Genomic DNA, 25,454 nt, shown 5'->3' on the forward strand with positions numbered 1-25,454 from the left:
TAACTAAATGTCATTTGTGTTCATAGTCCATGAGCAGGAGATATTTACAGCACTTTGAGAAATACTGAGTAACTTGCCTCCTTAATGCATTTACCTGTCTTAACGTTCTTTCTGTTTCCCATTTTCCACTATTTCTTCCATCTAAAGTCTGTCCTTTCAATCTCTTCATAAGACCCCTTTAGTAAAAAGAATGTCAGCAATAAGAGGGGGAGTCATAGTAGTGGGGGAAACAGAGGGGGTTTTAGGAGAGGTTTTTTTAGAAGTGGATGTGGCAATAGAACTAAGAGAAACTGGAATTTGGGACTTGTGAGCCAGATCAGATTTCAATGTATCATTACCAATTTGTCTCATGGAGAGTGTTGTTAGTCACAAACACAATGACTCCTATGATCAGAGTAACAATTATAAACATTATGGCAAGAAAAAATAAAACATGAGGGTATGATGTGTTCCACCCTTTCTTTCCCCCAGCTGGAACTTTGTCAAGCAGCAATGGAGGTTGGTTGGGCTTCGCCAACTGGTAATATTGAGAGTAGCACTGTTACTGAGATGGGTATTACTGAAGAAGAACGAAACCGATGATAAGAGGAGGCACTAATTTCTGAGTGCTCACTGTGTCTCAGGTGCCATGGTAAGAACTTAAGGGACAATTCAGTTTAATTTTCACAAATACTAGCAGATGGATATTGAATATTTTAATGAGGCTACTGGGGTTTAAGAAGTGCATAATTGGCTGTGAAAAATCAGGGAACTGAGAATCAGGTCATGACGTTTTCTTTTTTCTGTGGTTCTGGGGACTGAACTCAGGGCCTTTGCACTAAGGTACATCTCCAGCCTTCTTTTAACATCTTTTTAAATTTTGAGACAGGGTCTTGCTGGGTCACCAAGTTGCCCAGGCTGGTTGAACTGCAATTCCAGGTTTTTCTCTTTACACCTTCATTGTAGAGGCTGTTCACGGATGGACTTTTTTCTCTTGTGAAAAAAATGCATAAGTATGTTATGGCTTAAAGTCCTGATAGTTGTGTAGAATTTTATTCTCCCTTTCCTTCATTCTTTATTCTTCCTTCCCCTTTGGCTTGTCTCTTCTTCTGCCTTTTTCTTTATTGCCATCATAATAATTGGTGTATATGAATGATGAAATATGTTTATTCTCTACAGTGAGATTTGCCTACACTATCATTTAAAAATGGGAATAATTTAAAACTTCAAATAAAATTAACTTTTTGCTCTGGTGTTATGGCAGCTATAGCATGATTCTCTCTCAGGGTATTGTGATGAGCCTCAAACTGGCCAAGAGAGAGATTAAAACCTAAAATCAGTATAGAAGTCTATTTGGAAAAAGAATGTTTCTCTTTAAGTTAGGAAAAGAAATCATGAGAACTGATATGAACAAAGGTTTCCCTTTAAAACTATTATTTTTTAATGCAAAGGTATGAAAATTTGAGGTGCATTTTCTCAATTCAGGTGTGTATTACATATACATGATAAATATATGTAGATAGTCATACATTATTATAATACTATACATTAAATTATGTAGCATACATATGATGGTATGTGTTTGTATATATGTGTGTGTGTGCACTTGTGTTGTTCCATAGTTGTAATTTTAGAAATGAATGAGAGAATTGATAAGGGAAAAGAAATGTCCAGAGGGCTATCTGGAAATAACTAAAATATATATATTACATAGAAATATTGCCATTGCAGATGTTACGTAAATGCTATTTTTGCAGCTAAAACTCTTACTTCAGGAACAATTTTGTAATTTCCTATTATTGAAAATATCATTTTATCCCTGGTGCAAATGTCTAATAAGTGTATCCAGTTTCCTATGTTTGTCTTTGTTCTATATGTAAAATCTCATTTATAGAACATCTGCTCTTTCCAAGTATTGCTTTATAAGGATAAATAAAGCTCAGCTTTTTCTCTCGGGTTCATAATGTAGTGGGAGAGTGAAAAGGTAAACAAATGGTATCCACAGAGTAGGACACGATTGCAAGCACTGAGAAAAGGGTGCACAGCGCCTTGGAAATGCAGAGCAAGAGCAGTGGCAAGGGTGCCCGGGGCCTATGGTCTGTTCCTGACACTCACAGTGGTGCAGGATCACGTGAGTACACCCACCAGGGTGCCACGGAGGAAACCCATATGAAGTGCTCTTTAAAAATGAGGTGATGATAAAAACACAACAATGAAATACTTTGAAATTTAAAATTGTAAAGCAGAAAATTTCTGATTGACACTCAGTTAAGTTTTTGAAAGTTATACTTCTTTTAGTACTCCATAGGATAGAATTTCTCATATTTTCTTTTCCTGCACAGAATGTTTGTAGATGTAAATTTTCTATGTTTAAGTGGCTCAGGTTCAAACTTCAATATTAATATAATCCTCATCTAGGCATATTTTAGAATAAAGTTACATTTCAATTCAGTGATTTTTGATTGTCCAAATGTTGATATTAGTGTTCTCTCTTTTAGGCTGAATCTAGCAGAGTGCTGGAAGCCAAAGTGACAAACATTTCACTAAGGAATGCTTTGTAAGTAGTAAATTATTCATTGAAGCTTTATTGTAGCTTACTTTTCACACATATACAAATTTTATAGAGAGAGAGATAGGTAGAAAATGAGATATACTTTAAAAGATATATCTCGTCTATCTTCACCCATTTCTACATTGTTGGCTTTTTGCTTCAATCTTTTAAAACACCCCATCAACCACAATGTAAACAATCCCAAACACAGAAAGTATTAATGTAACCACTTACTGGAATCTTCAACAGAGTCTAGGCTTATACTGTCCCGTCATCTCCATATGGCCATCAGAGGTGCAGTATAACCTCTAAGACCATCACTTAAAGATGAGAAAATGGTGACAAAGCATAAATATACCAATGTAGTGGACTTAGTTTTTTGAGTTTTTCTCAACTGATAAATTTATTCCTGAGAATTCTTCATTATCTTATTATCTCTTTGTTACTTTAGAGATTTTTAGTTATTTCATTGATAGAGATAACGTATATAACCCAGTCCACCCTTAGCAGTACCCATTTGTAACCTCTCTAAATTAGAGTCCCCCGTCAAAGCCCAGCCATCTCATCCCAACTGGCCACATGCAAACAAACTCAAAGACTAATTTTTCTTCATGTTCCTTCTGTCAAGAACCAAATATTTGCAAATCATCCTATTTTTCCAAATCCACGAATAATCACAGACTCCTTTGTGTGCCTTGTGATTTCATCTGCCCTAAGTTAACTAGCCATGAAATTCTTGGACTTCTACCCTCTAGTTGTCTCATACCTTTATCTCTTCTCCGTTCTCACTACTACAAGCTCAGACTTTGAAGTCTTAGGCTTTTCTCGCTGAGGCCCTCATCGCCTCTGGCAAGTCCTCATGAATTAATCTCTGTACTAGATATTCTTTGAATGAAACAAGCTGATTCCTTCTCCTGTGTTCTTGCTCCTTCTTTCTGGACTAATGTTACTCATTGTCTTGTTTGTGAACATACACTCAAACTTTCTCAATTGAAGTGTCTCTGAGTTGTTTTGTAGTCCTTACTCCCCATGCCTACTCTTATCTGGTATAAAGAGTACGCCTGTTGATTGTGTCAGATACACTTGTGCCAAAGTCATGCATGGGAAATCTGCTGTATGTGCTCTGGATGACTCACCTCAACTTTGACCTCATTAGTAGATGTCACTGACTCTCACATTGTGATTTCCACATGAGCAGCCTAAGCACTTCAGAAAATGATAGAAATGCCAATTCTCAAGCCACACGAATAAATGACTGCATCAGAAACTGGAGGTTTATGTTTTAAGAGGACCCTGAGGTTATTCTGATGCCAGGTAACTTTGAGAAACATGTGAATACATCCTTTCTCATTCTCTGCACTTTCACAGCAAATTTGAAAATCTGTAATTGTGGCACTTACCATATTATACTTTAACATTTTAGTTATTTTATTAAGCAGTTTCTTCTTCATTTGTAAGTGGTGAACACCAAGGAATATTTAGTGCATATCAATAATCCTTGCAATCCCTTTATATTCACCACCATCCTGACCTGCCAGAATTGGCCTGCTTTCAATATACTTCACCAGCCTTGGGAGGAATGAGCATTCCGTAAAGTCACTGTTATTGTGATTCAAGTTTTCCTCACAGGTCAGAAGGGAATATCATGAGCATGAGTCTGAATTTCTTTGGCTCAGAACACTTGCTGACTTCTCCTGTAATGTCTAACTCTTACCTCCAGGCACGATGGCAAAGATGGATTGATCTTCACAAGATGCACTCATATTGTATGGAAATCCTTCAGCCTTTCGACATTGGCTGCAACTCACCACGGATTCATCTACTTCATCTGACATGTGAAGAATGGATGATCTATCATTGCATGGAAGTGTTGCTTCCGGTAATCCTTTTGTAGTGATAAGGTCCAGGAACGCACACTCTGCTCTCACTACCTTTGGCATCTGCTGAACATGCCCATAATTGGGAGGACTTACCTTATTTCCCATGTCAGTCATGGGCTTGTGTCCATTTTTGTCCAGACGCTTAATGCAAAGCCGTGGCCCTATAGCCCATTATGGCCCCAACTGGAGACTTAGGAGAAATCCACTCCAGCAAAGACATGAACAAGTAATGATGATGTGCTAGTCTTCAGGTGCGGGGCAGTGTGAAACTTTCCAGGGTATTGCCTGTGTTCATATCACGTCTAGGCTTTTGCAGTCCTCTGACAATAGGTTCACACTGTAGCATATGAAGTAGACACCCAAGAGTGCCTAAAGGATCTTGAGGCTCATAAGATTCCCAGATTGTTCTTGGGGTGGATATTAAACAGTCCATCTAGCAAGGTGAATGGCAAGTGCAGTGCTGTGTTTAGGATGCATTGGGCCATTTTCATCTCAAAGAACTGAAATTTGCACACTCTGGTGAGGCTGCCACAGTGATTGTACTTGTAGGCCTTCATCGCTATGAACACGCATCCACCAACTTAGCCCATGCTTAGAGCCAAGAGTATGGATGTGCCATTTGGTAAGGAAGGGTGGACACAGAGCAATGCCCAAGAAATTCTTACGCCTTTTGTACTGTAGCTACTTAGACTCTCCTGCATGCTTCGTTCTCATTTGTATGTGCTATTTGAGGAGGTCCTGAGGACCACAGGCAGGGTATTTCATTGGACGTGGCTTTTTTTACAGGTGACTAGATCACTTTTGATTAAGAAAACTGTAGAAAGTTAGTAACTGCCACAAGTGAACGCCAGGTGGTGGCACTTGTCAATTTTCCACAGAGTCCTGCTTTGCAGGGTGTCTGAATGCACTGCTCGGGGTCTCTGCTCACACTTGGTGGAATCATTTGTGGCAGATTTTAGTCCACACAGGTCACTTTTCCCCATATTTCTTTGTAAACTCTTCAGCCTTCTTACAGAGTTTTTTACGGTCCTTAGAGTATTCTTCAGCTAGGTCAGCCCAGAGCGGGTGCTCGGGCTCGGGGTCGTTCACCAGTGCTATGAGGGACTGGATTACTTGGTCGGTCTCGGTCGCTGGCTTCCAGTTCTCAGCACTAATTACTGGCAGGCAAACCTGTCCTTTTTCATCAATGTTTGGGTGATAGATCTTTGTTTTCAATGTGATCTTCGGTGGTTTGAATGGGTACTCTGCTGGAAAGTTGATTTTGATTCTAAAGGCCCCCTTATCATATGGAGGGTTGTCAGGAACAATAAGCCGCTGCCAAGTCAATAAATTAGCTTCATGAACCTGGATGTTACGGAAGTTTTTCATTCCACATTTGCGGATCTCTTCAAGCTCCTTCATCAGCCTCCTGCTGGCCGCCATCTCGGATCTGGTGCTGCTCTCATTGGATGTTTTTAGTGAGTTCTGTACTCAGGCCAGATGAGTTTATATTGCACATTAGTGTAAACTCTTGTTGAGTGAGTAGTTTAAGATTGTTCCTCTGGATGAGGTCATTGTGAAGGAAGAGATAGGAAAATCTCAGCATCCTTCATAAACATTCATCTAAAAATGTCCTGACCTACATTTGATCCGTGGTAACTGTGGTATGTGGCTTGATTGCCTTGAATGATTCTCTCTGACATATCAGTCATGGTCTGGGTGGTATTTTGGTCCTACATCTTGGCACCAAAAGAGGCCCTAAGACCCTTAGCAGCCAGGATGGGGGACTGAGAAGAAACCTGCTCCAGGACCCACACAGGCTGGTAAGGAAGATGTGCCTGTCTTTGGGGGCAAAGTATTGCTCCTCATGTCAGGTTGTTGAAACTATTGCATTGCACTGAAGAGGTGCGCGTTATATGTGGGAAAGTACGAATGCTGGCCTTGGACCCCCATGTACATTCCCTGCCACTGAATGCTGGGCCGTCTGCCTCCCAGATGTCTCAAGGCCTCCTAGATGTGAAGCAGGATACACTGACATAAGAAACAGATAGGTGCCTTTCTGAGAAAGCAGGACACTGATTCCCACCACACCACTTTGAATACCTTTTTATCTTCTGAACATATCCCTATATGGAAGGCCTTCCCTCCTATTACACATCAGTCATGCACACAGTGGCACTTTTGTCAGACTTACTGGCACCAGGAAGGGCCCTGTAGCTATTTCCCAGCCAGGGTTGGTAACTAAGGAAAAAGCCACCCCAGGAAGGCACAGACTGCTAATGACGATATGCCAGTCTCCAGAGGCAGGGTACTGTGAAACTATACATGGTCTTGGCCTGTGGTCATGACATGTCTGGATGTTTGTAATTCCCGCCATAAGTTTGCCCTATAGCATAGAAACTGGGTAGTGGCAAGCACAATCTCCAGAAGAGGAGGATGAAGTGACAGTGTGGCATATCCTGGTCAGGATCACAATAGGGTGAAGTGCAGCATCTTGACTATTCATTTCTGTGGAAGGCTGCACCAGCCATCCACTTCGCATTGCCTTTCTGGTTCTGAAACAATACCTGCTTAGTACTTGGACTTCCCATTGAGGGGAGCTCTTAGTGCCTCCAGTATGCCTCTGCTCATTTGATTTGGGGAATCCATTTCAAAGTGCATGAAGAATGATTCAAAGGGCAATTTGGATAGATGGTATGTAGGGTGCTATGAATAGAAGCCATTGTGTCTACTTGATTCTAATGAGGTGCTGAGTAGCCCCACTTCCCGGGAGCTCTAAACCCAGCATTACTACAGTGGGGATTCTCAGCTGCCAGGGACCATGCACAAAACAACATAGCCCCAGCTTGTAGCTAAGGAAAGATGTTCCATGTGCTGTGGGGCAGATGAAGAGCCTGGGTACATGAGGCTCTCGTGCTTTTTTGCCTAGAGCAGCTTGATTTTTCTGCATGTATCACATGTACACAGTTATTACATATGGGGAAACTGTGCCTACTGCAAGAGGCCATGTGTAAAATTTGACTGAAGGTTGTCAGGGAGTGTCACTGCTCAGGCCCAACAGGAGTCGATTGCCCTTCAAGACAGAGTCTTGGGGCCTAGGGCGTTGCCTGGGTTCCTGCTGGGGTGGGGCGAAGGCCTTTGTCATGGAGGCGATTGCCTCTTCTCTTCCTCCTCACGTCCACTCCTCTGACACCATCCTGCCCTGCCCTCTCTGGGCCTAAGAGCAACCATAGAGTCTGGCCCAGCCCCCTAGGCAGACCCCTCCTGGAAAATACTGAGCCTGGGTATACTGCCTTGGTGCTTTTGTGGCCAGAGTCCCACGGGGCCGTGATAGAGGAAGACCTGCTCGTGGGGGGCCGCAGAGTTGGAACACGGAGCCCTTGGTGCTGTGACGACACCAGGCTGGGTTTCCTACGATCGTTCCTGTCTCCTGCCAGAGTAGGGTGTAGGAGCTCTCCCACAGGTGTTGCAGGTTCGCAACAGAGCTCACGACAGGTGACCCATCGCACTTGACAAAGAAATCCTCTGTCTGTCCTGGTGTGCCGGGAGTTGTGATTGCTCAGCATGATTCATTCCGTCAGGTGCGAATTTTGCCATTGCCTATAAGGTATGAAGAGAGCAGAGGCTTATTCTTTGCTGGGCACTCGGCATGGAGTTGGCCGTCCACCACGCTGTGGGCTGGTTACCACAGATTTGGGCCCTGGCCGTGCTGACCACTCATGCGTGAAGAGGAAATCCACTGCAAGTGACCCTGTGCAGACACTGCAGTTGATTTCTGGTTTGGAAATCCTGGGTACGCTGGGTTCAGTAGGCTGCTCTTATTTTAGAATTGCAACTGGACTTGAATTGATGTGGGCATGTGGATTTCTGCTCCTTCCCACAATGGGGGATCCCAGCTGGCAATGTGCCGGTCATTTGTTGACCTGAAGGGGGAATGCTGCGCCTCGAACCGCCAGTTGGATTCCCATACTCTGAGTGGGGGTTTGTCTGTCAACTTCTCACTTGGCTTTTGTTGTCGACCTCTCTGATGTGAACACCCTAGTCTCTCGAGTCCTACCCTGTGTGAGAAAGGGACTGGGGAGATTGTGTAAAGGCAGGCGCGTGTCAGCCATCAACACACTCATCCACATTGACTCCCTTTGGTATATGCTGTGCCTGTCCGTGTTTGGGAACCATGCTCTTCTTTGCTCTTCAGTCATGCTCTTGCTGCCTATTTGGTTTGGCTTCTTGGTGCCAATAGAGGCCCTGAAACCACATGCTGGCATACAGCCCACCGGCTCCTATGTCATTCCCTGACACTCAGTGGGGGTCCTCTCCCTGGCAATGGAAGGTTTGTCCCGCACCATCCCTGTTGTGAGGACACACATCTAGCAAGAGATCCCAATGTGAGAAATGGGCAGTTCCCTCTCTGGCAAGGCAGGACGCTGATTTCCAAACACACCCCTCTGAATACCTCTTTGTCTGCTGAGTATGTCCGTATTTGGCAGGCCTTCCCTTCTTCTGCACATCAGTCGTGGGCCCGTTGGCATTTTTGCCTGACTCCTTGGCACCAGGACAGACCCTGTAGGTGTTTTGCAGCCTGGGTTGGGGCCTAAGAAGAAAAGCACCCTGGAGAAGCAGAGGCTTAGAACAAAGATGTGCCAGTCTCCACTGGCTGGCTGTTGTGGATCGGTTCCCGGTCTTGTCCTGTGAGCATCACATGTATAGATGTTGAGAATCCATGCCATATGCTTGGCCTGTAGCATAGGAACTGAATCCTGGGAGGCACAATTTGCAGAATAGAAAGCATGTTATCTCTTCGTTTCTTCTGAAGCGTGCATCATGCATTACCTTCTTGGCTGTATTGTGGCTGTAAAACACCTTCTTTTATTTATGGGGGCTTCACATTGTTTGGAGATCTTTGTGCCTATTATTTCTTTTGTTTTGATTTGCTGGCCTTATCTCAATGAATAGGATGAACATTCTGAAGGGCTATTTCGTGGTTTCTCTTTAGGATATTATGGATAGAGTACAGAGCGTTTCTGGCTTCTAATGAGCTGCCAAGTGTGTGGCTTCAGTCAGCTGTGCAGGTAAGAATTTCTACTCTGGGCCTCTGAGGTGTGAGGGTGCACACACCAATGGGGCCCCTGCTGACTGCCAAGGGAAGAAGTGTGCCATGTGGTTTGGACCTGAAGAAGAGCCTACTGTTCATGAGGCTCACTTGCTGTTTTGCCTACAAATGTTTTGTTCTCCTACATGCATCACATGCATATTGTTCCTTTGTATGGGAAGAAGTTACCTAGCCCGAGTCCAGGTGTAGCATTTTACTGGAAGTTGTTGGTGTCACTGCTCAGGCGCAACAGGATTCAGTTGCCCTTCAAGACAGAGTCTTGGGTCCTAGGGTGTTGCCCAGGTTCCTGCTGTCATGGGGCGAAGGACTTTGTCATGGAGGCGATGCCCTCTTCTCTTCCTCCTCACGTCCACTCATTTAACAGCATTCTGCCCTCCTTCAGCTTCACAGCAGGGATGGAGTCTGGCCCAGTGCCCTAGGCGGACCCCTCCTGGAAAGTACTGTGGCTGGGTATAGTGATCGGCGCTTTTGTGGCCACAGTCCCACAGGGCTGTGAGAGAGGAAGGCTTGTCACGGGGGCCTTGGAGTTGGAACGCGGAGCCATTGCTGCTGTGAGGACAGCGGGCTGGGTTTTCTAGGGTTATTGCTGTCTCCTCCCAGAGTTCAGTGTGCCAACTCTTCCACGGCTGTTGCAGGTTCTGAACAGCACTCATAGCAGGTAACCCATTGCTCTTGACAAAGGAGTCTTCTTTCCTGGTGGGCAGGGAGTTGGAATCAGCACGATTTAACGCATTACTTCTCCACTGCAACTTCGGGTTGATGGATAAGTTCCCGACATTGTCTATAAGCCGTGAGGGAAGAGCGGCTCATTCTCTCCTGGCACCAGCCCTAGGGTTGGCACTCCAGAATCCTGTGCATTCATTTTCCACTGATTCACCCACTTCACTTCCTGACCTTCCATTTCAAGGGGGGAACCCACCGCAAGTGCCCCCGTTCCTAATTGCAGTTGACTTCGGGGTTGTGAATCACTGGAGTCCACTGTGTAATACGGTGCTCTTATTTTAGGATTGCCTCTTGACCTTGAGTGAATGTTGGCGCATGGGGTTCTGCTACTCATTGGAGGCGGCTGACCCCCTCTTGCGTTGGTTCCAATGAACCGGCCACTTTTTTTGTTAGGGTGAGAATGTTGGGCCTGGAACCCCACTACCTTTTTCTGCCCCCGAGCAGGAGGTTCCATGTCAGCTCCTCAATGCAGCTTTTGGGCCATTCCTTCCTGATGTGAACACGCTTGTCTCTCAAGTCCAGCCATGTGTAATAGAAGGGGTCAGTGCCTTGCTGGGAAGGCGGGAAGGACAGTGCCAGCACCAAAGACATTCATTCTGCATTGACTACCTTCGGTGTATGCTGCGCCTGTGCATATTTGAATGCCATTTCTAGTTTTGCCCTTCAGTCATGGCCTCACTGGTATTTTGGTCTGCCTTCTTGGTAATAATGAAGGTCCTATAGCTGCTTTGCAGCCAGCGCTTTGCAGTGGCAGCTGGATTCCCCTAAGGGGAGCTCTCTTTGCCCAAAATATTTTTATGTTTAATGTTTGTTTAAAATACAATGCTCTGACTGAATATCTGGACATCTAAATATTTCTCTGCAGTAACTACTTTCTTTTTCTGTATGTTCACTCTCCAGACGCTGACTTGTAAATTTTCCTTGATGTTTGTACTCAATCTTAGTGGTCAGGTCTTCTCTTTTGTGTCCCTTGGGGGCCAGATTCCTGAAGGTTTCCTTTCCCACAGCTCTGTAACGAGTCTCCTGTGAACGATCCAGCAGGGCCCATTCCTCAAGGTCGCGTTCAGAGACTCCCTTTCTGGTTCAGCATCTCTGGGGACACTCTACAGTGCTCCAGGCCTGTGTGGGCGACACCGTGACACAGACTGCCTCTTCTGCAGTCTCCCTAGCAGCTCCAGGAGGTTTTAACATGGCAGAATTTTGTTTACTAGTGCTTGGATTGACTTGTGGCGTGTTGGCCATTGCCTTCAGTTGGAGGGTGCAGCGCAGCACTTTTTTTGCTGTGAAGCACCTTCTGGTCTAGTCCTTGGGCTTTGCCTCAAGTGGCCTAAAGAACTCAGGCTCGCAAGACTCCCAGAGTATTTCCTGGGCCATGGTGAGCAGCCCACTGCTCACTGTGCCTGAATGGCCCGTGAAATGCAGCTTCTGGAAGGAATAGGATCCATTCTTTCCAGTGACCCAGCCTGTGTGCAGCTCGGTCAGGTCTGAACAGCAGCATGCAAGCACCATGTTGGCCCCTTGTTAGCACCATGGGAAAGAAGCTGCCATTCGGTATGAGGCCGATGATGAGCCTGTGACCATAAGGCTCTCATGCTCCTTTTACCATAGCTTCAGGAATGCTCCTGGCTGTGTACGTCCACGTTGCCACTTTGATGGGAGGCAAACTTTAGCCTTGACTCAAAAGCAGGCAGCAGTTGAGCAGTTCTGTTTTGGCCATCGGAAAAGGAAACTGCCCACAAAACTTTCCCAAATCAGTTAGATGAACAAAGCATTTCCCTTCCTATATGAAGCTTCCTAGAGCACACAGGAAATCTGGGTCTTTAGGCCCAACCCATCTGGACTAGGGAAGAACAATCAGTCCTTGTGTGAAGTATTTGTTATTGTCACATATGCTCCTGTCTCAGGAAAACAATGAGGATTAGTTAGAAGCAAGATGATTGTACCTCATTGGTAAAAGGCTTTGGATAGTTTGATCTCATGGCTTTGCCTACTGTTCACATAAATCCCACTGTCTCCACCCCAGCTGAAAGTTGTTTTTGTGTGTTCTATGGCAATTGCTTCCAAAATGCATAATTTAAAATGAAGAAAAGTAAGTTGCTATGCCTCTTTACCACCAATGACGTGGGTCACAGAATTCCACTCCCCACACATGTAATCACATTGACATGCTTGGAGCATGGAGGGCTGCAATCACATGTACAAAGTAGAGTGAAAAAATGTTCCATTGTGCACCAGCTGCCAGAGGAAAAGCTTTGGAGGAGTCCAGGAGGCGAGGGGAAGTCTTTCAGTTGTACAGCTTCCCTCTGGATGTGCTGTTTGCTGCCACAGAAACTGGTAGACCTTTAAAAAGCCACAATGTGAATCACGTGTAACTTCTGGGTCCACCATGATGATTCTTCAGTCTCCTTTGCCAAGTCCAAGCTTTGCAGCAAGCAGTCCAGACACCTGTCATCGGATGCAGGGAATGACACCTCACAGTGGAATGGGCACCAGCAGGCAGAGGGCAGAAGCCGTCTTAAGAGACAATACTGTGGCACTTTTTCCAAGTAAAGGCCAGTGCCACAGCACAAATGGTGTCCAGGAACTCCATATGTTGAGCTAGGTCTCATAATACAGGGAACATCCCATCATCACCCATTACAGCCGATCAGCAGCCTCCACAGGTGGGTCCTTCAGGAGACAGGAAGTAGAGCGAGGGTCCGTGGCCAAGTGCATTATAGGGATATAAACATCGTCCATGTTTGGCATGACAAAAACTTTCTGAAACTCTTGCTGCAGTTTCCTCTCTATCCAGTCTGTCACATGAACTAAAGTCACTTCTCTCCAAGTTTTGGGCGAGCTTTCAGCTCCGCATGTGGTGGCTTCCAGAAGCCATACCATAGGCGGTCAGTTGGAGGTGGAGGAATGTTGACCACCAGGGTTCCTCGACATTCTTGTACTTCAACAGTTAGCAGCAGGGGCGTATTGGAGACTTCTTCAATCTTCTTTTTAATGAACTCTGTCTCTGTTGCTTTTTGGAAATACTTTGATTTGGTAATTTTATCAACAAATCTCATAATTTTACTTGTTTGATGACCTCCAACATACCCTTCAGCCCCTGGGAGCAGCTGTTTGTCTCCTGCACTGGGCTCTGGTGTATCATCTTCATCAGAGGAGCCGGCACTGGAGGATTCCTCATCACTGTCAGCAAGACAGTACGCCCGGAGCCTGCAACCTTCTTTGCCAATTTCTCCAACCTTCCGGGCTTCAACAAGCGGCTCTTTACCTAGTTTGGTCAAATTCATTTTGGTCTCAAGAGTCATCAGAAAGGATCCATTGTAGGACATTTCCAAGTCAATCCAGAGACCTTTATTTTGCTGAGTTTCATCTGGATTTTCTTTGACACCAGATCGGACCAGTACTTCTCTCCTAAGAAGTCCCAAAATATCCTTCCAAGCAAGGCATTCACCCAAGCTTCCTGTTCTTCCTCCTCAGAAGGTGGAGCCTCTGGTAACTTTTTCCCAGTGGTGGGGCTGCTCTCCACACTCTGCATGGGGCTCCTGTGGGGGCTTTGGCTTTCCTGGGGCACACACCTGCCCATGTACACACTGTAGTCTAGCAGCATCTTCTGCCGCACGCTGCCCACCAGCTCCTTTTGCTTTGGCTGTGTCATGATCTCCTCCACACTACCTTTGCTGCTGCTGTGGCTGTGAGTCAGGTGCCCAGAAGGACTGCTGTGTCCGCTGTGGGTGGGCAGAGGGCCTGGTTTACTTCCAGAGACACCAGGTGGCTTCTTGAGGTCTGATTTCAGCTTAGATGCCAAAATAAATCTTCTAAACCACTCCTCTTTTTCTCGGCCTGTTCTCCCAAACAGATACAGTATCTGATCTCGGTGGACAGATTTCATTCCCTCTTGAGGGTGGGGTGGCTTCTTAGGGTCCTCGCTTCCCAGCTCTCTCTCAGCTGGTGGCTTCTCTTCAGAGGTCTCCTTATCAGTCTGAGCCTTAGACATAAAGTCTTGTCGACTAAGCTCAATACAAATGGGGTACTTTTTGTTCCAGATTCGTTTTCGAGCCAAACTTTCAGGTACAAGATAAATCTTGCTGTCAGAAAGGTCATAGATTTTCTGGCTGATGTAGGTGACGTCTGGCTTCATTTCATTGTAGCTCGCCCTCCTGGATATGTTTTTATTGGGCTTTGAAAGCCTTAAGGTTCCACCCTCAAGTCGAACAAAGATTGAGTGTGTCAAAGTCGCATGGTAAGTTTCTGGATCATAGTTGTAAATCTCATTCATCCATCCCTTTAGTATTTCAGGTTCTTTAATGTCCAAAGATCTCATATTCCAGTGTTGCAGATGTTTATGTGACTTGTGATATTTATGAGCACTTGGTGGTGTAAAAAACCAAATCATGCAAACTGCAGTCATGAATCCAAGGCCAACTCCCAGACAGAGTCCGCTCACATAGTGGGGGAGGGGGAGGATGAGGTACGCATAGACACACGTTATAAAGAAGCCCAACGTCTTCATGGGTAATTCTGGGTGCTGCGTGGCCAAGTCCTCTTCCTCTTCACTGTCAAGAATCGTGCCATCCTCCATGAGCACCTCTGGCCTCAGAGGGACATTGGGGGGCTTATCAACTCTACCCTCACCCTCTGTTTCCAGGTCAAAGTCTTGCGTGTACAGTTCACAAAACTCTTCATCTTCTTTGCTCACTAAGGCAGACAAAGAGCATTTCTCTAGGACAAGAGAGCTTGTCTTCATGCCTAAATCCTTTAGGCTGCTTGCCTGGGAAACTTTAGTTTCCACCTCTTTCACAGGCTCTTCGGTGGACTTTGGGTGGTTACTCCTGGGGACATTGGAGTCACTGCTAGAGCCATCCCCCTCAGAGTCACACTCCTCTTCCTTGATGCTATAGTTGTTATTGCTTTCCAAATGCCCGTTCAAGCTGGACAGGTTGGAGAGTTCTGAAGCACTTGAAGATAAGGCTTTGGGCCTGTGGCTGACACTTTCTTCCCCTATAATTTTACTAAGGAGCTGAAAAGGCTCATATATGACTTCTGAAAGGCATCCTTTAGTGTCTTCAATTTTTGCCTCCATTTCGGGCACTTTAAAAAAGGAGCGAGTATCAGAGGGAGAAGTCAGAGGGGAAGAAGGTGCAGTTTTAGAATCTCCACCTGTATTTCGTGGCTGTGTGAACTGCTTGAACAGGTGTAAATTCAGTTTGGAGTCAGCTGGCTTATAGAACACAGTATCCGACTCCTGCCTGGAAGTGTCGGTAGACAGAGACTTGACTAACGTCTTCATCAAGTGCCTGTGCCTCGGGGGGTATGGGGTTTCTTTTGGCTCCACCTCAATTGACAGGGACTTCACCAGGCTCCTGAAGGGCTTAGCGCTGGAGAGAGCAGAGGATGAGGCACTGGAGGAGAGGATAGGAGACTTGGAAGGAGAGGACAATGGGGAAGAGGAACTGGTTTTCTACTCAGAAAGGGATGACACACTGGGAGAGCTAGCTAAGGGCCCTGATGATGACCCTGGAGACAGAGCCAATGGCACTGCACTTAATACTTGAGCTGCTGGAGGAGGGGATTCCAACAGCTTTACAGTGTTCTCGGAGACGGGCAAAATAGCAGGGGCCTGGGATACGGACAGTCCATCTGCCACAATGGGTGAGGCAGCAGGGCCTGCAGGGTCATGGCCACCCTGGGGTTCAAGATGGAGGCCTTCCTTGGCTTCAAGCCCTGTTACAATGCTTTGGTCATCCAGCCCCTCCTCAAGGTATTCCCTGAACTCTTCTTCTTCCTCCTCCTCCTCCCCGGATGCTGAGAAGTGAATAGCAATGGTGTCTTGGGACACAGGCCTCTGCACGTGCACTTTGGGGGCTGATGGTTTTGGCATGTCAATGGTTTTCTCGGCATGGCAACCATTCAGACTTGTCATTTCCAGCTTCACAAGGGCTCAGGCTCTCAGACTCGCTGGGTGCTTCATCGTACAGCGGCTCGGGCTCGAGCTCAAGCTCCAGCTCGGGCTCCGGCCACGGTTCTGCAGCCCGCCCGCCCCCGGGCACCGGCCGCCCCATCCCCCACGTTGCCACTTTGAAGTTGCTCACAGCATAAAGTTTTCCTGTACACACGAACACACATGTATATAATATATCTGTGCCAAATGAACGCACGCATAGATCCCTGCTGATGTGAGGATGGGCTCCTAGGAGTATGGAGCTGGATCACAGAAAGTGCGCAGTTGTCTGTGAAGGAATCTGAGCTACAATACATACACTTCTAGCTACCGTGAACTTACAGAGTAAAGTACATTAGCAGATAGTTAGCCTGGTATGTAAATGAGCTAAAGTTCGCTGCTGAGTATTAGCACTAAGGATTTCTTGCGTTACTTTTTTACTAGCAGGCTGATCCAAATTAATTCGAAAGACCATCAGTGTCAGACTCAAATGTTTGTGTATTCAGTTGTTTTAAGCATAGCCCCAATAAGCATATTTCAGGCAATTGCAGCTCACCTGTTTTTCATACCTTGTGAAACTATGCTCAGCATGTGCTATGCATAATGAGATAATCCCCAGGGCTGAGAATGCCCAAAGCTGATGTTGTCCTTTGAAGATCTCTGATGCAGAGACTCTGCCCTGCGACTGAGTGACATTATCTGAACCTGTGGCCCCTCCCCCACCCCCTTTCTCGCTACCCTCCAGGTGTGACTGTGCCCACTTCTGCGGCCGCGCAGCCTCTGGGTAGTCTCTAGTCTCGTGCTGTGCACAATTTCCCCCGCATGCCAACCTGTCAGTGCGCCATCCAAATAAATTTGTGTTTGCAAACTTGCTGTGGTTTTATCTTTTTCCTTCATCAAAATGTAGTCCCCCTCACCTGCTCTGTTGAGGCTTAAAGAAAGTGAGGTGTCACAGTGGCACGCAGCATAGAGGATGCAAAAGATTATTCAGGGATGAGGCTTAGTTCAGTCCACCGAGAGGCCCAGAGGAGCTATTTCTCATCCGAGAGCATCCAGCCATCAGGGAGACTCTGGGAGAAGAAAAGGCCACTGAGCAGAGAACTCTCAGGCTTCTATTTAGAATATCAGTGAAAGAGAAAAATGCAGCAGAAAAGCAGTTTGGACACGGTGCTGCCTCAAGGCAAGGCAGTTTTTCTTGGGGAAAGGGGAAGGACAAGGGACAGACTCCACATGCTTCAATAACCTAAACTTCTTGTTGTTTACCCATTCACTCCTCACAGCCTGTGTGCTTTTGCCCCACAGTTTAGCCATTCACTCCTCAGCCAAGTCTCCCACAGGTTAGCAGTTGCAAAAGGAATTCTGAATCTGGCTGTAGTACAGACTACTGCATCTTCTGGAAAAGCATGGCATCTTTTACTGGTCAGTGGGCAGATGTCCAGATGTCCTCTGGAGTTGCTCACCACCCCGCTCCGTCTGGACAATTGAACCCACTTGGTAAGAGATGAAATTTGGATGTCTGGCTTTAATAGTTTGTTCGGGTGAATACAAGAGGTGCTAAGAGTCAAGAAGGGATGCCTTAATTAGATTCTTTAAGACTCAGAGCCCGAGGCAGTTTATGTGAGGTGTGACACCAGAAAGCATTGGAAAGAGGCAAAACCAATCTCAGGGTACATTATCAAAGTCACTGCTGTGTGTTCCATTCTACCAGAGAAGCAGAAACAATGACCACCCTAAAAACAGGATCTTTTAGTATTTACGTATTTGCTCCCTTCCCCCATTGAGCATCATTCCTGGCTGTACTTCCCTCATGTTTCTGGTCTGTGGCCAGACAAGGGCCTAGCATGCTTCCAAGGTTATCAGAAGAGATCTCAGAGCAAATGCAGAAAGCTGTGTGCTTGAGGTTGGGTCTTGCAAGTGCAAGCTGAGTCTAGATTTGCAAGGAACTGTCCATCTCGCCTGCGGCTGAGATCACAGGCAGGCTGAGGAGGTATGATCCAGCTACCAAAGGCACCTCCTTCCTTAAAGGTTCAGCCAAGGGCTTCCCCCAAACTTCACTGTTGGTTTCTTCTTGAAAGAGTGGTCACCTTCGTGTCTGTATTCACCATTTGTTTTCAACGCACCATGAGCCAATTTCAAACTCAATGAAGCTGAGTTGCTGTTTGGCTATTGTATTGGTGCTAGCCAAATCAGGCAGTTACTTAGTTCTATGTTTGGGAGTTGGTACACACGTGCACTTACATCAAGGGGCTGAATGGAGTAACTGGAGGGTGTGGGGGGGGGAGAATAAAATGTAAAAAGAAAATCAATTTGAAGGACCTTTTGCTGATTTGATAACTTTTAAGCAACTCATAAAGATGAAAAGGTAATAAACATTTTCCTTTTTGTTACATATTGTGCATGCTGTTATTCAGAAATATTGAAGTGAACAAAATTAAATAGATTTAAAACATTGTGTAAAATCAAACAAAGATTTTTAAGGGACATGATTAGAAATAACTGTTCCCAGCCCAGTCTCCCACCTCAGCCTCCCTAGTGCTGGGATTGCAGGCATGTGCCACCACATCTGGCTTCAATTCTATTTTGAAAGGTTATGGACATCTTTGTTTAAATGCCATTCTGAACTTGATCTCACTGTTAAATCTCCAGAAAGTTTGTCAAGGGTATTAAGAAAAAAAGTTCTTCTGAATAGATGCAAATGTAAAGGACAAAGTCACCAAACCTAGACACAAGACTGTAGAGTGGGACACACTGATTATGGGAGATCTGTTCAAGTCACCAGGAGCCATATTATGGTTTGAATGCTCGTCTTCCAGAATTCACATAATGGAAACCTAGTATGAATGTTATATGTTAATGGTACTGTATTTGGAAGTTGTACCTTCGGGAGGTGATTGGATCATAAGGCTGCTGTCATCATGAAAGGATTAATTCATTTATGGACTGATAGATTAATGATTATCAAGGAAGTGGCTCTGTCATACGTGGGCGCTCTCTCTGGTATGATTAGTCTTGTTCATCATGAGATACTCTACAGCAGTCCCCACCAGCAGGAAGGCCCTCACCTGGTGAGGCCCCTCAACTTTAGTCCTCAGTCTCCAGAACCATGATCTGAAACAACTCATATTCTTTATGAATTACTCATCTACAACAACAGAAGATGGGCAAAGACGAAGCACAAAGGGGTTTGAAGTTACAATGAAAGATATTCTTTTTGGCAGAACCGGGGAAGTGTGATTGTGGATGATGAACCTAAGGATTTGGGTTTGGAGGCAGGGTGATGAGTCAGGAAATCATGAACACATTCTAGGGAAGAATGGAGGGAACTGCTAACATCAGGTGACCGTGGGGGAACTGGTGAGGTGCATATACATAAAACAAACTGTGCAGTGGAATAAATGAAAGGAAGTTTTCATTGACTGAATATGAGGAGGAATCAAGAGTGATTCTCAGTTGTTCAGTTTTCTGAGCCAGCACCTTGTTTAACTATCCCCAATAAATTGGAAGTGGTATTTTAAGTGTTGGGTCAATTCACTGTGCATAAATCTCTGCCAAAATAATTACGGGTTTAGAATAGTGCTGTCTTACCAAAGCATCTTCCTTCCACCATGATAGTTCCTCGGTATATATGAAATAAGACAATATTTTATGAAAAGTTTTATAAATCACATCTCTCATTATTGTACTACCTCCCTCTGGGGGACCTGGCCAGGAGTGAATGATTAAACTGTGAGACAAAAGCGCATAGGCTCTATGAGGACTTAACAATTAAAAAGAGGGGCAAAAGCACACACATAATTAAACTGCAGGGCAAAAAGCATGTAGGCTTTGTGAGAAGTAAATCATTAAACTGTGGAGCGAAACACATCGGCTGTGTAACAGCAAATGTTATGCTATGTTTACTTTACAATAAAAAGGAAATACATAGCAGAAGTACAGAGCCTCACTCGCGGGTAGGACTGTCTTCAGCGGCCTTGCAGCTTGTCAGGAAGTTGGTCCTCTCCCTGGGCCAGCAGGGCTGACAGACACAGCTCCTCCCAGAATCCTCACTGTTTTCCACCACTTGCATCATGGTCTACACAGCCTGAAGGTCCAGTGTAGATGAAGGGTCTGGATCTCCATGCCATGTCCTTCTCTGGTTTCCCTGGTCACAATATTCAACCCCTACCCCAGTCCTATCTGCCAAGCTCTGAGCTGCTAGCTCGACAGCGCCATGACACCAGTTTTTCTTGCTGACCACGATAAGCAACCGGATGTGATTCAGTCTGACGGCCCCTGAACACCCATCTATCAGGACAGATCCCGTTTAATTCAGGGGAAATGACCCATTCTGGTTGGGTCTGGAATCAGGCTTGTTTGAAGATGGCACACGTGAGGAAGACAAGGGAGACAAGGAGACCGTCATTGTGAGAAACTGGCCTGCTAAAGTTGGGGACAGTCCTTCACATGGAGCTTCCGTAAGAAACACAGCTCCGGAAAGCGCTAAAGGGTGTCAGCTTGTCAGTACTTAGGACTAAATGGCACGCCGCAGTCAGAATACCTGGGGAGTCCTTTGTTTACGGCATTTCAGCATGAGAAATTCATGCCAAGAAAGACAAATTGCAATTATGTTGTTACACCCAGCGAGAGAGAACCAACCAGAGACCGATATTAAATCCACACAGGAGTTTATTACCGGCCAGGACCCAAGCCGAGCATCGGACTCGAGCTCCGACTCGGGGGAGACAAACATGTTTTATACACCTTTGAGGCCAACAGTTTCTAGGCCCCCCTATGGGATAGAACTAGTAAAGCAAGCAAAAGGTACAGAAGCGGAACGTCCTGCTGTTAGAACATTTGTAAAACAACAGTTGATTAATTGTTATTTCTAAAGAGACTTTCTAAGGGGAGGAGGTTTTTAAGCTTCCTCCTTCTGAGTTTATCTAAAGGGCAGGCAGGTGGGTCAAGCAGCAATATGGAGTGAGTCTGTCTTGCTAACAGGGTCCTTCAGTGTCTGGGACAAAGAAACATCCCAACAATACATTTACAAAACGCATTAAGTACAATATTTGGTATCTGTACAACTAAAAAATACTCTGACCACTAAGTGAGAAAAGAGCTCCCAATTTTGCTAAGTAAAAAGACAGATTTCAAAGCCACATGATTGATATAATTCCATTTCCTTTTTTAAAAGAAAGAAAAGGAAAAGGGGGAGGTGGAAGGAGAAAGAAGGAGGAAAAGGAAGATGGAGGCAGTGAAGGGTGGAGGATGGAGGAAAGCTTATGTGGCCATGGGCTCACAGGGCAGCAGCGCCTGTGTGGATGTGATTAAGGCCGGGTCCCGAGGTGGGGCACGATCCTGGAGTGTCTGGTGAGCCCAGTGTCCTCACAAGGGGGCTTGTAAGAGGGAGCCGGAGGGTCTAAGTCGGTGCAGGAGAGGGGACCTTGATGAGTCCTGGCTGTGCGGCTCAAGGAAGAGGCCACTGCAGGGGACAAGCAAGGGGCAGCCCGTAGAAGCTAGACAAGAACGAAATAAATTCTGTTTCAGAGCTCTGAGAAACGGTGGCCGTGCCTGCTGACCCGTTGACTTCATCTCAGTGAGACTGAATTCACACTTCTGCCTTTCTAAATGGTAATGGGATGAAATAATATCATTATAAGCAACTCAGTTTGTGTGCCTGTATGGGGTGTGAGTGACAAACAATTATATTTGATCTTAATTGTCCTGCAAAACGTTTGCCCTTTTTTCTGGATTAAATATTGCTGTCCTTTAAATGAGAAGTAGTAGCAGAGGCACAGGAGTTTCCCTCCGTTTTCCATGCCCCTTCCTGGGGCGTCAGCATCCACTGTGGTCCGGGAGCCCGTCCCCCGCAGGCACGAGGAGGTACTCTGATCACAGCGTGCGCGCCACTTCTCTGCCCCAGACCTGGCTTCCAAGCTCAGTCACGCGCTCACCACAGAGCAGCTCATCTGCTATGACAGGAGAGGACACGGGGCCCAGAGAGGCCGGCTCACATGCCCAGGGCCACACAGCTAGGAAGTGACAGGGGTGGCTTTGCACCAGGCAAGTTGGCTCTGGCTTTTGGAGCACTGAGTGCCTCTGTGTGTTAGTAGACACCGCAGTGGCAGGTGGCACCCAAGAACAGCCCTGATCCCACTCCTCCCCGCGTCCACTCTTGGCCCTGTGTCCCCGCAGTGGCTTCCCTGAGCAGGGGGAGCCTGATCCGCTCCCTGCGACTGGGTTCGGCCCTGTGCTGTGCTTTGGCCATGGAAGGTTAGCAGGTGTGAAATGACCACAGCCAGGACAAGAGCTCTCTGACCGGGCTCGCGCTCTGGTGCCCTCCAGGGACATGGCCAGGCCAGACTGGCGCTCCTAGGAGGCAGGTGAGGGGCATGTGGGCCAGAGCCCTGTCTGCATCAGCCGCTGATCTGCAAACTCAAGAGGTAAGTAAACACTTGGCACTGCATAGTGCTGAGATTTTGGGGGGTTTTGTTAGGCAGCTTTCTTGGCTTAATGACTAACAGATACATCCTGTGCCTTTGACTTTTCTGACTACACACAGCTTGACCTTAACCAGCCTGGCAAGTTACAGACAGATAATAGTAAGGTTTACTCAAGTTTTTAAAGACTCTGCAACAGTTTGAAGACATTCTCATTTTTTCATCTTTTTTTCTTTCCTCTCTGTCTCTGTCTCTCTGTCTGTCTCTCTGTCTCTCCTCGCTCTCTCTCTTCTTTCAGCTCACAGTAGAGGTTTCAGTTCATACTCGGCTGGCTCCGAGGCAGGGTGCCGTAGCAGGGCAGCATCACAGAAGAGAAACTGCTCGTGTGTGGGACTGCATAACTCTGTAATCATAAAACCTCCTAGCCCCAACTGTGATTGAATGTGAGTTAATGGATAAAGATGCTTGTTAGTTTTGGGCCACTAGATAAAAATCTGTAACAGACCTAAAGTCCCAAAGTAAACTACTCAACTCCTTGTTTGCCTGGAACTGATGTTCCGGACACCACAATCTATAGAACAAGCTGCAAATGTCTGCTGACCATCAATACGTGACAGTCGACCACTAACTTTGTCCCCTTTTCTTTAATTCTATATGATAACTTCCCCCTCAACCCCCTATAAGAACAGCCTCGGACTCTGAGCCAGTTGCCTCTCTAAGCTACTTTGCTTTGGGAGTGCCGTCTGGCCAGACTAATAAAGGTCTGTTTTACTTTCCAACTTGTCCGGTGTGTTCCTTCCCGGGTGTTCTTCGCTGCAGTCAGCTCCTTGGAGCGTTTGGTAAGGCCCTCGGTCTTACACATGGTGTGGCAGCCAAAAGCCAGGGAAGCAACAGAAGCAGCACTGAAGCAAGCCTACATTTCCCTTTTATCCCATCCAGGCTAGAAGCCTTTTGAATTCTATCACCCACACCCAGAACTATGCTAATTCCAATCAGTGAACTAGTTTAGTGCTACAGGCCTGGAATCCCAGTATCACACACCCTAGATCCAGCCAGCTGTGTAAAGCCCCACCTATGAGCCCACAAGGCTTTGTGGAGCTGTCTAGATATAAGCCATAACATTTCATCATAATGGTTTTAGTTTTCCATAGAATTAGTATAAATGAGTGGCATTCTTGCATAAAACGTTAATATGTTTGGTCTCTAAACACTGTTCCATTTTCAAGAAAATCTAAATGATTTAAGTGCACCAGACTCCCTATTGTCATCCAAAGCAAACTTTTACTAAAGAATTGCAAGTATTTTCTCCCAATCTATTCCTTGTCAATTGAACATTGACAGGATGACAGTGTTACCAGTGTTACTTAATGAGTAAGATTCTCTCTAGGATCCTGCCATTTAAACCAATAAAAAGGGGCAGTAGGCAGGGAGGAACTTAGCATCTGCTAACCTTGCAGGTGAATTGGTTTGTGTCTGTTCTTGGTTTCCACCCCATCTACAAGACAGCAGCCCAGCCCTCAGAGAAGCCAGCAGCAGCCTGGCCCTCAACTCATGCAGGACAAGCCTATGGAATGTCCTCTGTGTGCCACGTGTCTTTCACATGGTCCTGCTTTTTGGCACAGCTGCATGCCCTAGGCTACACTCTGACCCAAGCTAGACCTATCCAACCCTTTCCCAGGAGACTGGGAATTGGAGATGTGTGTGACCCGTGTATCTGAACTGGAGAATGTCCATGATCTATGCCTGCTGCCAACGATCATGGATAAGAAACGAAAACAGAAAAATACTCATTGATGGAGATACATTCAACTTCTCAGATTCTAGTAATAATTCCAGAACGCTTCCAGTAAATTGTGTGTTCTTTGTGTGCTTCCGGGTTTGGCTTAGGCCAGGGTTTCTCAATTTAGTGCTGCTGACACGTTGGCTGGATCATTCTTTTGTAGTCGGGGCTGTCCTCTGCACCGCGGTTGTTTCCCAGTATCCTTGACCCCCAACCACTAGAGGCTGGTTCGACACAGCCCATGAAGTGTGAAAAGCTGTCTTCTGACATTGCCAGATGTCCTAAGTGGGGACAGCGTTGACTGAGAGCAGACTAACTTAGTTGGCTTTCTCTCACCTGGAATTTAGCAGGGTAACATCACCCATGTGTCCTAATGTTTCTGGGAGACGTGCCACATTTTATCTGACCATTTCAGTGGGTTTAGTCCAAAGTCACCTGACAGTAAAGAAGAAAGGGCATGGTGCAAGGGCCTGGGAGAAGTCAGCTCTTTATTCTGTGGCAGATGAGAAGCAGAGAGGGCAGAACCAGGGGTAAGCCTGCACCCTCCCAGATCATACTACCAATGCCCCTGCTCCATCCAGGGCCCATCTCCTAGCACCCCCTCAGCTGTGAACTCATCCATGGACTGAGCCTTTGAGAAGTAGAGCCCCTACCCCATGACCCAATCAAGGTCCAAGCACATGAGACTTCCATGGGACATTTTAGAGCAAAACAGTAACAACAATTGTTCCTGATAGGAGTGCAGAGGGCAGTGATTCTCAAGGCAGAACAAAGGTATTGCCCTGCATTGGGCAAGGTCCTGCACAATGTCCGGGGGACACTTACAATGGTACCATTTGTCCACAAGTCAGTAGGTTTTGGAAAACTGTGTAGCCACAGAAAACCAGTAGATGGATTCCTTATGGCCTCCTGTAGCATCCATTAGCTTCCTGCCAGCCTCCTTTCTTGGGGCTCCTTTGTTGGTCCAGCTGGAGGCCTGGTGTGTGGGGCGAGGAGAGTGACCTCGCAGAACTATGCGACCTCAGTCACACACACTCTTTGTGACTTCACCCCCAATTCCCAGCCCCTGCTCTACAAGAGCCAGGCCTTCTTCCATCTTCC

The 25,454-nt window shown here is 46.2% G+C and overlaps 1 long non-coding RNA gene and 2 pseudogenes across 7 annotated transcripts in view; 1 reads left to right on the forward strand and 2 right to left on the reverse strand.

Annotated features, from left to right (window-relative positions):
* Positions 1 to 23,352, forward strand: part of LOC147823229 (uncharacterized) — a 47,490-nt gene extending 24,138 nt beyond the window's left edge. For 2 of the 6 annotated variants that reach the window (XR_015444178.1, XR_015444181.1), the window contains 2 exons: positions 2,478 to 2,536; positions 21,681 to 23,352. This is a non-coding gene — a long non-coding RNA (uncharacterized LOC147823229). Of the gene's footprint in view, positions 1 to 471; positions 632 to 2,477; positions 2,537 to 21,680 lie in introns of all 6 variants that reach the window. The other 4 variants (XR_015444183.1, XR_015444182.1, XR_015444180.1 and 1 more) reach the window with 4 other exon arrangements.
* On the reverse strand, positions 4,148 to 5,840 carry LOC147823231 (ubiquitin-conjugating enzyme E2 L3 pseudogene; annotated as a pseudogene). The gene has a single exon (XR_015444177.1). The product of XR_015444177.1 is annotated as a ubiquitin-conjugating enzyme E2 L3 pseudogene (transcript).
* LOC147823232 (testis-expressed protein 2 pseudogene) lies at positions 11,706 to 16,277 on the reverse strand (annotated as a pseudogene).
* Positions 23,353 to 25,454: the final 2,102 nt, after the last annotated feature.

This window comes from Heterocephalus glaber, unplaced genomic scaffold (assembly GCF_053883595.1).
Source record: "Heterocephalus glaber isolate CG9 unplaced genomic scaffold, H.glaber_assembly_v1.0 deba00001595, whole genome shotgun sequence".
Lineage (NCBI taxonomy): Eukaryota > Metazoa > Chordata > Mammalia > Rodentia > Bathyergidae > Heterocephalus > Heterocephalus glaber.